The sequence below is a fragment of the Microcaecilia unicolor genome, chromosome 3 (assembly GCF_901765095.1).
Source record: "Microcaecilia unicolor chromosome 3, aMicUni1.1, whole genome shotgun sequence".
In the NCBI taxonomy this organism is placed as follows: Eukaryota; Metazoa; Chordata; class Amphibia; order Gymnophiona; family Siphonopidae; genus Microcaecilia; species Microcaecilia unicolor.
Window position 1 is genome coordinate 403,689,097 of NC_044033.1, and position 16,432 is coordinate 403,705,528.

The 16,432-nt window shown below is 48.8% G+C and overlaps 1 protein-coding gene across 2 annotated transcripts in view; it reads right to left on the reverse strand.

Annotated features, from left to right (window-relative positions):
* SUPT3H (SPT3 homolog, SAGA and STAGA complex component) overlaps nucleotides 1-16,432 on the reverse strand; it is an 881,555-nt gene that overhangs the window by 194,541 nt on the left and 670,582 nt on the right. The window lies entirely within an intron of this gene.

A 16,432-nucleotide genomic window follows, 5' to 3' on the forward strand; every position in this document is an offset into this window, starting at 1 on the left:
CGATGCCTTCTGAGCCCAGCTCTCATCCCCTGCTGAAGAAACAGGGAACCTTCGCACTGAATGCGGTGGCCATTAAGTCCATCTCTGGCAGGTGGCCATTAAGTCCATCTCTGGCATCCCCCAACAGGCAGTTATCTTGATCGAAGGCCAGAGGGGAGAGCGTCCACTCCCCCGGCTCCAACTGGTGGCGACTGAGAAAATCCGCTTGCACATTCAGTGACCCCGCTATATGAGCCGCTGTCAAGAAAGAGAGCTGAGTCTCTGCCCAAGGCTGCCTCACGCACTAGGGGTGCACTCCTGGTGCCCCCCTGACGGTTTACGTAGGCGACCGCCGTCGCATTGTCCGAAAGAACTCGAACTGGGCAACCGCGGAGAAGAGACAGAAACTCCCAAAGGGCCAGACGAATCGCCAGTAACTCCAAGCGGTTGACAGACCATGATGCCTCTGTCAAAGTCCAAACGCCCTGGAACGTCTGTTGCAGGCAGTGAGCCCCTCCAGCCAGACAGTGACACATCCGTGGTCACTATCTTCCAGTCCAGGGTTGCCAGAGGAATGCCCGACACCAGATTCTTTTGAATGAACCACCAGTGCATGATTGTGTAAAAACGGGCTGAACATGGCACCCAAACCTCGTAATCCTCTGAGAGCGGAGACCAAAGGCTCAGAAGGTGCCAAGGGAGGGGGTGCATGTGAGCTCTGGCTCACTTTACCACGTCCAAGGTGGAGGCCATGGAACCTAGAACTTGTACATAGTCCCAAGCCCGTGGGTTTGGAGTTTGAAACAGCGCTTGTAACTGAGACTATAACCGCTGTGCTCGAGCTGAAGGAAGAGAAACTATCCCTGTTTGGGTATAGAAGCACACCCGCAAGTATTCCAGTGTTTGGGAAGGCGTTAGGCTGCACTTCGGGAAGTTGATCACCCAACCAAGCGACTGAAACAACCCAACCACTTTGTCGGTTGCCCGTCGACTCTCCTTGAAAGAAGGTGTCCGCACAAGCCAGTCGTCTAGATAGGGATGGACCTGAATCCCTTCCGTCCTGAGATAGGCCTTGGAAAAGGTCCGAGGCACTGTGGCTAGGCCGAAAGGCATCGCTTTGAATTGAAAATGACGACTGAGCACTGCAAAGCGAAGAAAGCGCCAGTGGGGAGGCCAGATTGGAATGTGTAAATAGGCCTCTGAGATCGAGAGAGGTCAAAAACTCCCCTGGCTGTACCGCTGTGATCACCAATCGGAAGGTTTCCATGCGGAAAAGCCGAACCCAAGATCTAAGATGGGTTACCAAGAACTGCCTTTTTTTGGCACCACAAAATAAATGGAGTATCACCCGCACCCTCTTTCTGCTGGGGGAAAGGCTGGACGGCACCCAGCCGTTGTAAGTTGAGGAGGGTGTGTTGAACGGTCCGCACCTTGGTAGGACATTTGCAAGGAGATTCCAGAAAAGAGTCTACTATTGGACGAGCCAATTCTAACTTGTAGCCGTTTCTGATAACATCCAAGACCCATTCGTCGGATGTTACCCTGGTCCACTCCACCGGGAATAGGGACTGTCTTCCCCCAATAACCGGCTGGATATGGACCAGGGCCCCATTATTGGGCGGACCTGGCTGCGGGCTGGTTTCTTTTATCGGAAAGGAAGGCCCGCCTGTCACCTCTACTACTTCTTATCACTTCTATAGCGCTACAAGGCATACGCAGCGCTGTACACCATACACAAAAAGACAGTCCCTGCTCAAAGAGCTTACAATCTAAATAAGACAGGTAAACAGACAGAACAACTAAGAGCCAAGGGAATAAAGAGGTGGGGATAAAAGGACAGGGTTAGGAGTCAAAAGCAGTGGCAAAGAGGTGGGCTTTTAGTCTGTACTTGAAAACGTCCAAAAACGGGGCTAGACGTATGTATGTACCTCGAAAGGGCTGAGGCCTCTGAGAAGACCTTGCTCTCTGAAAACAGGCCCCACAACCTGGACGGTAACGCCGTGTATCCCTAAACTTAGGTCTAGGTCCCGCCGGTCGTACAAACTTGAACCTGTCCTTCCCAAAAAGGAAGCCTTGCTAAACATGAATTAGAGGCCACGTCTGCAGCCCAATGCCGCAACCACAGCCGGTGATGCATGGTGACCGCTAGGGAAAGGAAACCTCCTTTGCCGAAGTCCTCAAAAGCTCATAAAGAAGATCCGCAAGGAAGGCTAAACCGGACTCCAAGGCCGGCAAAACACCCACAAGATCTTCCGGAGAAGAGGCTTTCTGTACCCATGATAAGCATGCCCGCGCCGCATAGGAGCCACAAACTGAGGCCTGCAGGCAGGGGCCGCTACTTCAAAGGACAGCTTCAAGCAAGTCTCCAACTTACGATCCTGAGGGTCCTTGAGCGGCGTGCCACCCTCCACAGGGAGAGTGGTTTTCTTAGTGACGGCTGTGATTAAGGAATCCACCATAGGGACCTTCATCAAGTCTAAGTCAGGAGCAGGTAGCGCGTAAAGACGCGACATAGCTCTAAGCAACCTTAAGCCCACTGTCCGGCGTATCCCACTGCGCCGAAATAATGATCTTCATGGCCTCATGCACGTGAAAGGAACGAGGTGGGCATTTGTTGCCAGACATAATAGAGGGCACCGGACCTGTTCCCCCTGACAATTCAGGGGGGAAATGGCCAAAACCTCAAAAGCCCTAACAATCAGGGAGGGAAGCTCTTCCCTGTGAAAAAGGCGGGCAGCCATCGGATCATCCCCCTCATCAGAGGGCAGGGTGACCTCATCTGCCAAATCCAAAGATTCCGAGGGAGAGTCCGGAGACAAAACTGGGCCATCTGTGTCAGATAGCTCCTTGGGATCCAAAATCTCCACCCCGGGAACATTTTGGCAGGAAAGACTGAGAGGCTGCAGCAACCGAAGTTTGCTGAGGAAGATACGGGGCTGCCTGAAGAGAAGCTCCTGACTTCTTCAAAAGAAAGACATTGTGCATTAATAAAACAAAATCTGGGGAAAAAGGAACTGCAAGGGACTCCCTGCTGCTCCCTCTAGATCGCTTCCCTCCATTGGAGCCTGTGCCACAGAAGCATGCTGCGCCTCTTGTCTATCAACCGCCATGTGCGGAGCGGGTCACATCTGAGAGGAAAAAATGGCGCCCGCCAACACTCTCTGCACTAACTGCCCCGAGGAAACCGCTGAAACTATCCCCTGCGCTTCCGACTCACCGGACGCCTGAGGGGAACCCCCGTCGAACACCCGCTGGGGGCTGACGGCGGCAGGACTCACACTCCCCCGATGCTGCTCTCCGACCCCCATACCGGGAGCAGCGCTTAGCCGCCTCAAAAGGCACTGACATGCTCCACAAATGCCTGCTCCCAAACTGACTCGTCAGAATGTCTAGTTCCTCCGTATGATTAAACGAAAAAGTGTCTTACCTATTTTTTTTTTGTAGTCAGAAGAGAAAGGAAACACCCGATCAGGCCAACAGCCCCTGGCGACGCAGGAAAGGTAAGGGGAGACCTGGAGGGACCGGGCACCACCAGGTGTACACCACAAGCTGCAAATAGCCACTCAACCCCTGTCTGTGCTAAACTAGGCCCAAAGGACACCAGTAGCCAGATCAAACCAGAGCTGCAAAGAGATGTCCCTCCATCTGCTAGAGAGAGAATACATACTGAGGTTCAGCTGGTTGCACAGGTCCACATATAGCAAACCTCGGAGGTTCTCTCTATCTTTACCTGCTGGTAGGGGGACACAACCCACAAGTCTCTGGATTGATCTGTGGGACGCCATGGAAATGTTCAAACCACAAGAGGTTAATTTTCACAGGCATTATCTAAAGGAAATTAACCTGTCAGAAAATTGATCACTTCTGCCTGGCTAAAAATACTCATGTATAAATATGCTCGATAGCAGATCGACTGGTAATTATTACAAAACAAACAACAGATCTGCAGTCCGAAAAAAATAAATTCCTATATGCACGTATAACAGTGGAAAAAGCCTCAAAAGTCCTCCTAAATCTTGAATTGATTTAGAGAAGATGTGACGGGTCAAATGACCTTTTTAATCATCACTGGCATAAAAAACCACTGCTTGTGCTAATCTTCATTCATTTATGGTAAACCGTGATTATGTTATATCAAAACGCCACACTTATCTTAAAGTGGATGCTTGCGGTTTAACTGCGCTGTACTCTTTCACTCTCAACTGGTGCAGGGCCGACGATGGCCAGCGTTTCGCAAGGCTGCTTCAGGGCCTCTACTGCACTATCTGTTGAAAGATATGCATATTAATTCTGGAAAATCTAAACACTGAAAACCATAAAGAATCAACACACTCACCAAGTTGAGAGGACAGCTTCACTGTGTACTTCCTTACACGTTAACTTCTCTACAAAAATGGCTTCTCTATAGCCTCCTGACTGACGTCAGACGCTATCGCTGGCATGAACGATTAAGTAGGGGTGCTATAAAAAATGGCTCCATTCAACTCGATGGTTCAGTCCTTTCGGATGCAAGGACCGTAACCTGAATATCCAAATGGATATTCAGGTTACGGTCCTTGCATCCGAAAGGACTGAACCATCGAGTTGAATGGAGCCATTTTTTATAGCACCCCTACTTAATCGTTCATGCCAGCGATAGCGTCTGACGTCAGTCAGGAGGCTATAGAGAAGCCATTTTTGTAGAGAAGTTAACGTGTAAGGAAGTACACAGTGAAGCTGTCCTCTCAACTTGGTGAGTGTGTTGATTCTTTATGGTTTTCAGTGTTTAGATTTTCCAGAATTAATATGCATATCTTTCAACAGATAGTGCAGTAGAGGCCCTGAAGCAGCCTTGCGAAACGCTGGCCATCGTCGGCCCTGCACCAGTTGAGAGTGAAAGAGTACAGCGCAGTTAAACCGCAAGCATCCACTTTAAGATAAGTGTGGCGTTTTGATATAACATAATCACGGTTTACCATAAATGAATGAAGATTAGCACAAGCAGTGGTTTTTTATGCCAGTGATGATTAAAAAGGTCATTTGACCCGTCACATCTTCTCTAAATCAATTCAAGATTTAGGAGGACTTTTGAGGCTTTTTCCACTGTTATACGTGCATATAGGAATTAATTTTTTTCGGACTGCAGATCTGTTGTTTGTTTTGTAAAAATACTCATGGACTTCAACAGCACATAGAACAATGAACACACTTTTAGCCATCTTTAAGGTACAGAGTTGTGCTGGGACAGAAATTTCACCCATCCCCGCTGGAATCTAAACCATACCTACCCATGTCCACTAAGATTCATTCCATCCCCACCCATCCCCTCAATTAATCTCTTCCATCTCCACCCGTACCCATAGGTAATTCCTTCAATAACCTACCCAAACTTTCCTTCATATTCCAGAGTGTATAAACATTAAAAACAAATGGAAAAACAACATTTATTTCTTAACTGAAATTAGTTATTTCTTAAATCTTTGCAGAAACAATGGGTGTTCCAAGCCTTAGTCTGGTGTTCCAGCTTCCTTTCTGGGTATTCCAAGCCTTATTTTAGCCAGAAATTTTGACTACACTCCATGAGAAACCCACATCAACTTCTTCCATCCCCATGGGAATCCCATAAGCCAAAAATCATACCCACAGGATTCCCGCATACCCAGAAGCTATACCCATGGGATTCCTGCAATCCCCATTCCTGTGCAGCACCTTAATTTAAGGGAGACATCCTGGAGGCATTTTTTGAGGTAACATCAGAAAATAACAAGTGTAGATTGTAGACAATATGCTGAAAATTTCTACCTAGTGTGCTATGGTCAAAAAAGCAAACAGGATGCTAGGACTTATTAGGAAAGGGATGCAAAATAAGACCAAAAATATTATAATGTATCTGTGTCAACTCCATGGTGCGACCTCACCTTGAGTATTGTGTTCAATTCTGGTCACTGTATCTCAAAAAATATATAGTGGAATTAGAAAAGGTTCAAAGAGCAACCAAAATGATAAAAAGAATGGAACTCCTCCCATATGGGGAAAGGCTAAAGAGGTTAGGGCTCTTCAGCTAGGAAAAGAGACCAATGAGGAGGGGGATATGATTAAGGTCTACAAAATCCTGAGTGGTACAGAACGGGTAAAACTGAATCAATTTTTCACAATTTCAAAAAGTACAGAGACCAGGGGACAATCAATGAAATTACGTGGAAATACTTTAAAACAAATAGGAAAGATTTCTTGCATTCAAAGAATAGTTAAGCTCTGGAACTCACTGCCGGAGGATGTGGTAACAGTGGTTAGCATGTCTGAGTTTAAAAAACGTTTGGAAAAGTTGCTGGACGAAAAGTACATAGTCTGATATTGAGATGGACATGGGAGAAGCCACTGCTTTCCCTGGGATTGATAACATGGAATGTTGCTACTAATTGGGTTTCTGCCAGGTATTTGTGACCTGGATTGGCCACACATTAGCTGGTGTCAGTCAGATGAACATATTGGTAGGTCAGTATTTCTAACAAACATTGATTCTCACCAAGCCAAACTCCTTCCTGTGGCTGAAGAATAGGGAACACTTTGCATTCCAGTGTGACACCATCAGCTTGAAGCATGGAGGACCCCCATGATCCACCAGGAGCTGAAAGGTGGAGGAGCTTAGTTCCCCTCCCCCAGATCCAGAGAGTTACAGCTGAAAAAATCCACCTGCATATAATCCATTTGTGCAACGCACACCAATGAAATAATAGAAAGATGAAGATCTGTCCAACTGCAAAGTCAACTGGTTTCTTGAGTCACTGCTGCACTCTGGATTCCACCATGCTTGCTGATGTAATCCACCGCTATGGCATTGTCAGACATCAGCTGAATTGTCTTTCCTCTCAAAGGGGAGGAACTGCTGGAGTGTTAAAAGAATGGCCCTTGCCTCCAGGGGGCTAATGGGCCAAGGTGCTTACAACTGAAACCACTGAACTTGTGTGAGCTGGCCTACACATAAGGCTCCCCAAGCCTTGAGACTTGCATCTGTGGTTAATAGCAGATGGCTAGGATTGTCTCACTAAGCCAGACTCCTTCAAAGAGTCCTGGAAAGCAGAAGATGAATGTCAAACTGCCGAGACCAAGGGGCCCAATGACATAGCAACACCCTCTGAAGAGGATGCATGTGAGCCCTTACCCAAGGCACCACCCTCCAAGGATGCAGAAATGGAGCTTAATAGCTGAAGTTAGTCCCAGGTCCGAGGGACCTCCTATGCATACAGTCCTCTCTTCTGGGACTGCAGCTTGAGTATGCGCTCCACAAGAATAACACAGTTCTCTGCCTGCACTGAAGTGCACTCAGAGGTACTCCAACTCCTGAGAAATCACCAGCTGACTCTTGGCAAAATTTACCACCCAGCTAAGCCTCTCCAACAGGCAGATCTTGGATCAACCAGTCATCCAAGCAAGGATGTACCTGTATCCCTGCCACCACTACCACGACCTTGGAAAGGTTCCAGGGTACCATCGCCAGGCTGAAGGGCACTGAAAGTGTCTGCCAAGGATACAGAAATGGCAAAAGTGCTTTTGAGACTCCTGTTTTGCAGGGTGAAGATATGCCTCTGCCAGGCCCAAAGAAACTCATCCAGCCTGACCGAGGCAAACTCAGATTGCGGTATCTCCATATGGAACCACAGAACTCAGAGGGAAGCATTGACTCCCTTTAAATCAAATATACATCAGAAGGAACCACCCAGTGGCGTTCCTAGGTCGGCTGCCACCCGGGGCGGTTCGCCGCTGCACCCCCCCCCCCCCGGCGTATCCACACACCCACTCCCCCGACGCATCAGCATACCCTGCATCAACACACGCTGCTGGAGGGGTGTTGGGAGCAGCCGCGCAGCTGTCGGCTCCGCTGGCTCCCTCTGCCCCGGAACAGGAAGTAACTTGTTCCGGGGCAGAGGGAGCAGGGAACCAGCGGAGCCGACAGGCGCGCGGCTGCTCTCTGCACCCCTCCTGCAGCATGCACCCGGGGCGGACCGCCACGCTCTTGGTATGCCACTGGAACCACTCTTCTTGGGGGCTATAAAATATGGAGTAGTGCCCCTTGCTCTGCTCCTGGGAGGAGTTGTGCTCCATGGCCCCCAGATGAATTAACTGCTGCAGGGTGACTTTTACCATCCCTCTTTTGAGGGGCAACCACAGAGGGACATTATAAAAGTGTTGAAAACAGGTTATGCAAATTTCAGGGCTACCCCAGTTGCACCACATCCAGGACACACTGGTTGGAGGTGATGAGGGCTCATTCATCATAGAGCAGACAGAGCCTACCACCCATCTGCACCTCTAAGGGGCCCCACTGATCCTTAGGGACCCTTGGCAACTACCAAAGAAGACAAAACTCTGGAATTTCTCACCTTCCAGGCCTCTCAAAAGGACACTGCCTTCTGGGCCTTCAACGATGATGGGATGCCTGGGGACCATCTGTCCAGACGGTATTAGCCCCCATTCTTTGAACAAAACCCATACTTCCCTCCAAGGGCAAGATGTGATGCATGGGCAGTCCTCTGGGAAGTCCTTCACTAGCTTCTCCAACTCTTCACCAAACAGTAACTGACCTCCTAAGGGCAGCTTACTTAAACACGCATTTGAGCTGTATTGACCTCCCAATGCCACAGGCATCTATGGATCGCTATCACTGACACTACTACTGAGTGCAGATGCAGACAAGGTCATAAAGGACATCTGCCAGAAAGGAAGCACCTGACTAAGTGAACCACCTCTCCAGGAAATCTGGAAGTTTCTAAGCCTAGTTCTTGAAGAGCTGTCCTTCCTTCCTGTCAAGAGTATTCTTCAACATAGAGCCCCTCATGACTAGAACACTCATTTTCTTGGTAACTGCCATTGAAGATGGAACAATCTGTCCAGCTCCTCACACTGTAAGAAGTGGAATCTGTCCAAAAGGTTTATGCCTCTGCCAATACCCTTCAGCACCACCCACTCAGGCAAAACCATTTGAGACAGAGCCCTTTGAAATGGGAAAGCCCAGAATGGCCTCAGAAGGTCTTTAAGGATGGGGTAACCATCTGAAGGACCCAGGTCATCACCAAAATACAGAGAACTGCAGTCACCAAATCAATGAGCTGACTACGCTTCTCCAGACTAACCAGACCTTCAGAAAATCTTCCTCCTCATTTGGAGAGATTTTCCCCAGCTCCAGAGATTCAACATGGAGAGCCCTTGAAGACCTCTTTGTTTTGTCCCCACATGTCCCCAGGAAGGGCCAAAGGTAGGAATAGGGCCCGATCTAGATCCAAACCCATGCTATGCCAATTAGAACTCTTAGAGCCACATTCTGGGGTCCCTAAGGGCCCTTGGGTCCCAGAACTCAAAGGTCAAGCTCAGTTGGGGTAGCAGTCCCTAACTTTGGGGGCTGCCACCCCACCAAAGTTTGCTGTATACACTCTGTAATAGCTTGAAACCACTTGGGCCCCAGAATCCCTCTTTAGCACTTCCCTCACACTGCTGTCTGAGCCAGGTGGGCAGGGGATCCACCTATCTCTAACACTTCAAGATTACATCTTTCCTGAAGCAATGCCACACTTTAGCAGGACGAGGCAAGATGGTCACTGGGTCCCACCAAAGCTGGGAAGAACACAGAGGCTCATTTTCAGAGCACATTGACTTACAAAGTTACATGTGTTACTATGGAACTTTGTCAGTCTATGTGCTTTGAAAATGAATAAAGAAGTAGCACAGGATGACGCAAACAACGACCAACCAGGGAGATGAATTTCAAAGTTCTCAGGTAGGGAGAGGGCTCAGTATTGTGAGAATCCCCTCCAGTTGCTCTTCAGGACACATTAGGGGCTGCAATCAGCTCCACCTTGTTGCAGACAGGGCAATAGGAGCCTGCTGGGCATTTCTGCCACTACAGGCAGCATAATATGCACCTCCTGTCCAGACCCTGACACTCATATCACTGGAGGAGTCTGCCTCTCCAATTCGGGCAGCAAGATTGGTGCTCCCTGCTGTCCTTTATGTCCTGCATCCTCTGAGGTTGAGTCTCTTGGCTAGTGTAGTATAGTGTTGAAAAGCACAAAGTGTGCCCCAGGGAGGCAGGTCTGTACCAAGGAAATGTACTGCACCAATCCAACCTACACCATCTGTTAGAGGCAGAAAAATACAGAAGGGTTCCAAGTTGTACCAGCCCTTAAACCAGTGATGTCACACTGGAAGAGTTCAGTATCTCTACCTCCATCTGCTGACAGGGGAACACAACCAGTGGTGTGCTGGAGCCGGCTCACAAGAGCCGGTTGTTAATTTTTTTTAGATTTTGCAAGCCGGTTGTTAAATCTCCCGCAGCGTCCTGCTCCATTTGCCTCTCCTCCCCCGAGCCGTAGGGCCACGGCACATACCTGGCTGAAGTCATCCTGGTGGTCTAATAGAGTCTTCGGGGCAGGAAAGATCCCCAGTCTTTCCTGCCCACTACGGTGCTGACCCTCCTGCTGCCACATTGCTCTTTAAAAATGGCTGCCGAGACTTCCAGGAGGACACCCTGCAGCTCGGGAGAGCAGGAGATCTGGAATAGGTAGGTGACAGTCTCATTGTTGAATTTAGTCTCGCTTCAAACATGCCGGCTTGTGCATAGGGATGTACACAGAGAAAGTATAATACGGAATAACTTTTCATAGACAGAGTAGTAGCGTGTTATAAATTGTAATCAGTGTGTCACTTGGAGGGGCTGGTTATTGGGACACCCTAGTACGTTTTATAGTCGTGCAGAGATTATTTATTTTCTCCTGGTAAAGGGCCACTAAAACAGACATCATGTTATGAGAATCAGGTGCTCAACATTCAGTTTCTATCTATTTTCTTATTTATGCATTTTCTCCCACATTAAAATGAATTGGGAGAATTAAACCAAAACCTGGGAGCATTTAAGATTTTTTTTTCTTGGCGAGTGTAATGCATTGCCCCCCTCCCACCCAGGCTCTCTTCCCGGGTATAGCCAGCTCTGCAATTTGTTGGGGGGGGGTGAAAGTGGTGGATGGTGGGCGCACAGATGGGGGGGCGCAGAGGTGGACTGGGGAGACAGCCTGTTACAAATTTACCAGCACGCCACTGAACACAACCCATTGGTATGCTCTAGGAGGATGAAAAGCAAGCCGTTTTTGAAGAAACTGATATGCTCTAGAGCTTGGATTGTAAAGTGTACCCTAAAGTTTAAATGCAATAAAAAAATGATCTGTTAAAGGAATGTGCGTATTTACCAAAGAAAAGTAATACTTATCACTACAACAGTATTTACTTTAGTTTTCAAGGCACAAAAATGAATTTAGCAGTGAAATTGAACTTTTCCACATTTTTTACTTCAGTGATACATAATAATATCCTCCACATAGCTGTTAATCATTTTCACTTTCCCTTCTACACTCCAGACAAGTATACCCTTATTCTGCCACCCAAACACACGATGATGAATGATAAGCTCCTGAAACAAAGTTTTAGTGAAATTGTAGGTTGCAATTATATCCATATAAAATGTAAACCACAATTTAAGATGTGTTCACTATTAATGGAGAGTAGGGGGGAGAAATGTTATCTATAGGAAACAGCTAATCCAAATGTAGTTTCCCACTGACATTTTTCCATTTTAGTAGCCTGTCATAATTTTTTTATATTGCTGATGTGGTCAGTTTCGTGTAACGTCTGAAGTCAATTACTCTGGCGAATCACAGGTCCATTTTTAGAATGGTAGAAATTTATAATAATATGCTGTGCTCTTTAAGGCCAAGTAAGACTTGGACAACAAACTTTGAAAAGCTCAGAGGTACCTAAAAACAACAAATAAATAAAATCTCAGATTGTCTGATAATAGGTAAAATAAAATACTTGGTGCTATATGACATACGACTGTGAAAAGTATTTAAAGTCATGGAAATGTTTATGGAACCATTTATTAAAGCATGGTAAGCAAATACCACACAAATAAGCGCATAGTAACTGTTAGTACATGGCTACGGTAAGTTACTGCACAGATGTGACATTTCCTTCACTAAATCACGCAATAACTGTTTCCTGGTGAAGGGGGTAGGAAAAGAGTGAAAAATGGGTGGGTTATGGGCATGGACAATGCCTTGCAGTTAAGAGTACAGTTAGTTAATATACACTGTCATCACCACGAATAATGTGGATGAACTTACCACCTCCTGAAGTGGAGGTGGTAAATGCATCTGCTCTATTACGGATGCCCTTACCATAGCTGGTAAAGTATAAAAAGTCCTCTACTTCCCCACCCGACATCTTAATACCAATTCCCAGAAGCGGAGCCAGGTTGACGGCGTGGGGGGAGCGAAAGCGGCGTGAGAGCGGACTTCCGCCCGCACACATTTTCAATGGAACATGACAAGAAAAAAATTGGCACCGGCGCCAGCAGAACTCTGTTTGGGGGAGCGGCCGCTCCCCTGGTGCCCCCACCTAGCTACGCCACTGCCAATTCTCCCCTCCTAACCTTTGGAAACCCCCCTCAGCTCTTACTGAATTTCCACATGGTGGCTACTGAGGTTCAGAAGTGATCCCTCTTAAACGATTAAGTGGCAAGAAGGTGCCTTTATATATTTTATAAATACACATAGAGGCTCATTTTCAGAGCACATAGATTTACAAAGTTACTATGGAACTTTGTAAGTCTACGTGATTTGAAAATGAATAAAGAAGTAGTAGAGGATGACGCAAATGACAAATTTCAAAGTTCCCACAATCAAAAAAGCGAATGCTACATACCTGTAGAAGGTATTCTCCGAGGACAGCAGGCTGATTGTTCTCACTGATGGGTGACGTCCACAGCACCCCCTCCAATCGGAATCTTCACTAGACAAGACGTTTGCTAGCCCTCACGCGCCCATGCGCACCACGCATGCGCGACCGTCTTCCCGCCCGAACCGGCTCGTGTTCGTCAGTCCCTTATGTAGCAAGACAAAGAGAAGGGAAGACACAACTCCAAAGGGGAGGCGGGCGGGTTTGTGAGAACAATCAGCCTGCTGTACTCGGAGAATACCTTCTACAGGTATGTAGCATTCACTTTCTCTGAGGACAAGCAGGCTGCTTGTTCTCACTGATGGGGTATCCCTAGTCCCCAGGCTCACTCAAAACAACAAACATGGTCAATTGGGCCTCGCAACAGCGAGGACATAACTGAGATTGACCTAACAACTTATCCAACTAACTGAGAGTGTAGCCTGGAACAGAATAAAAAATGGGCCTAGGGGGGGTGGAGTTGGATTCAAACCCCAAACAGATTCTGAAGCACCGACTGCCCGAACCGACTGTCGCGTCGGGTATCCTGCTGCAGGCAGTAGTGAGATGTGAATGTGTGGACAGATGACCACGTCGCAGCCTTGCAGATCTCTTCAATAGTGGCTGACTTCAAGTGGGCCACTGACGCAGCCATGGCTCTAACATTGTGAGCCGTGACATGACCCTCAAGTGCCAGCCCAGCCTGGGCGTAAGTAAAGGAAATGCAGTCCGCTAGCCAATTTGATAAGGTGCGTTTCCCCACAGCCACTCCCCTCCTGTTGGGATCCCATGACACTGTAGGAGGTCTGATGGGGGGCTTTGACAAAAGCAAACCTCTCATAAAGCGAACAACTAAAGGCTGTCCCGAGATCGGCTTACCTTCCACACAGTAATGGTATGCACTGATTGCGCTAAGGTGAACCCTTACACAGTTGGTCTTGAGACCAGACTCAGACAAGTGCAGAAGGTAGTCAAGCAGGGTCTGTGTAGGACAACAGCGAGGATCTAAGGCCTTGCTGTCACACCAGACGGCAAACCTCCTCCATAAAAAGAAGTAACTCCTCATAGTGGAATCTTTCCTGGAAGCAAGCAAGACACGGGAGACACCCTCTGACAGACCCAAAGAGGCAAAGTCTACGCTCTCAACATCCAGGCCGTGAGAGCCAGAGACTGGAGGTTGGGATGCAGAAGCGCCCCTTCGTTCTAGGTGATGAGGGTCGGAAAACACTCCAATCTCCACGGTTCTTCAGAGGACAACTCCAGAAGAAGAGGGAACCAGATCTGACGCGGCCAAAAAGGAGCAATCAGAATCATGGTGCCTCGGACTTGCTTGAGTTTCAACAAAGTCTTCCCCACCAGAGGTATGGGAGGTAAGCATACAGCAGGCCTTTCCCCCAATCCAGGAGGAAGGCATCCGATGCCAGTCGGCCGTGGGCCTGAAGTCTGGAACAGAACTGAGGGACCTTGTGGTTGGCTCGAGATGCGAAGAGATCTACCAAGGGGGTGCCCCACACTTGGAAGATCCGGCGCACTACTCTGGAGTTGAGCGACCACTCGTGAGGTTGAATAATCCTGCTCAACCTGTCAGCCAGACTGTTGTTTACGCCTGCCAGATATGTGGCTTGGAGAAACATGCCGTGACGGCGAGCCCACAGCCACATGCTGATGGCTTCCTGACACAGGGGGCGAGATCCGGTGCGCCCCTGCTTGTTGATGTAATACATGGCAACCTGGTTGTCTGTCTGAATTTGGATAATTTGGTGGGACAGCCGATCTCTGAAAGCCTTCAGAGCGTTCCAGACCACTCGTAACTCCAGGAGATTGATCTGTAGACCTTGTTCCTGGAGGGACCAGCTTCCCTGGGTGTGAAGCCCATCGACATGAGCTCCCCACCCCAGGAGAGACGCATCCGTAGTCAGCACTTTTTATGGCTGAGGAATTTGGAAAGGGCGTCCCAGAGTCAAATTGGCCCAAATCGTTCACCAGTGCAGGGATTCGAGAAAACTCGTGGACAGGTGGATCACGTCCTCTAGATCCCCAGCAGCCTGAAAACACTGAGAAGCTAGGGTCTATTGAGCAGATCGCATGTGAAGACGAGCCATTGGAGTCACGTGAACTGTGGAGGCCACGTGGCCGAGCAATTTCAACATCTGCCGAGCTGTGATCTGCTGGGACGCTCGCACCCAGGAGACAAGGGACAACAGATTGTTGGCCCTTGTCTCCGGAAGATAGGCACGAGCCGTCCGAGAATCCAGCAGAGCTCCTATAAATTCGAGTCTCTGTACTGGGAGAAGATGGGACTTTGGATAATTTATCACAAACCCCAGTAGCTCCAGGAGGCGAATAGTCATCTGCATGGACTGTAGAGATCCTGCCTCGGATGTGTTCTTCACCAGCCAATCGTCGAGATAAGGGAACACGTGCACTCCAAGTCTGCGAAGCGCTGCTGCTACCACAGCCAGGCACTTCGTGAACACCCTGGGCGCAGAGGCGAGCCCAAAGGGTAGCACACAGTACTGGAAGTGACGTGTTCCCAGACGGAATCGGAGATACTGTCTGTGAGCTGGCAGTATCGGAATATACATGTAAGCATCCTTTAAGTCCAGAGAGCATAGCCAATCTTGTTCCTGAATCATGGGAAGAAGGGTGCCCAGGGAAAGCATCCTGAACTTTTCTTTGACCAGATATTTGTTCAGGGCCCTTAGGTCTAGGATGGGACGCATCCCCCCTGTTTTCTTTTCCACAAGGAAGTACCTGGAATAGAATCCCAGCCCTGCTTGCCCCGGTGGCACGGGCTCGACCGCAGGTGCTGTGGAGGACTTGCAGCTCATCTGCATATCCTTACAGCCTTCTCCGGGGTGACACCCAGGTCCACCCCGATCCACTCAGGGCCTCCGCTCTAGGTGCCCAGCGCTCCCACCAGGTGCTGTGGAGGACTTGCAGCCCTTCTGCATTTCCTCACAGCTGTATCCGGGGTGACTCCAGTTCCACCCCGATCTTCCCAGGGCCTTCTCTCCAAGTGCACAGAGTTTCCAGGTGCTTTTTGGCTAGGATCAGGCGACCCTCAGGGGGAGGAATTCTGGCTTCGGCCTAACCCCTGGTAAGCCTTTCCTCAGCTGAGAGGTGCCCACCTCTGCCACCGGCTGCCTTTCAGGTGCTGTGGAGGACTTGCAGCTCATCTGCATATCCTTACAGCCTTCTCCGGGGTGACACACAGGTCCACCCCGATCCACTCAGGGCCTCCGCTCTAGGTGCCGCGCATTTTTCTCTTTGTATCTAATCTTTTTCCAGTTGCTAAAGTACCTTAATCGTTTATGGCCCCTATTCACATTCTCTTCCTAGCTCTGTCCCTTCCTAATCTTTTCCCTCACCCCCTACCTCTCCCCGCTACAGGAACTCACTTCCCATCCATTGACTTCATCACCTCACCTTCTCTCCTACCCTCTTCCTCCCTCTTGGCTTTTAATCTCCGTCTCTTTCTTCCCTCCATTTTGCCTTCCCCATTCCACCTAAATACCTCTCGCCTTCGCCGCCTTCGTGGCCACACCTCTCCTACTCTCCTCCGCTCTCTTTTACTCCTTCTCTTACTCTCAGCTGGTGACATCAATCCCAATCCTGGCCCTCCTCACCAACTATTATCCAAACTCTACAGATCTCACCGTGACCTCTCTAACCTGATCTCTATTCCTCTACTCCCCTCCTCTTCTCTGCC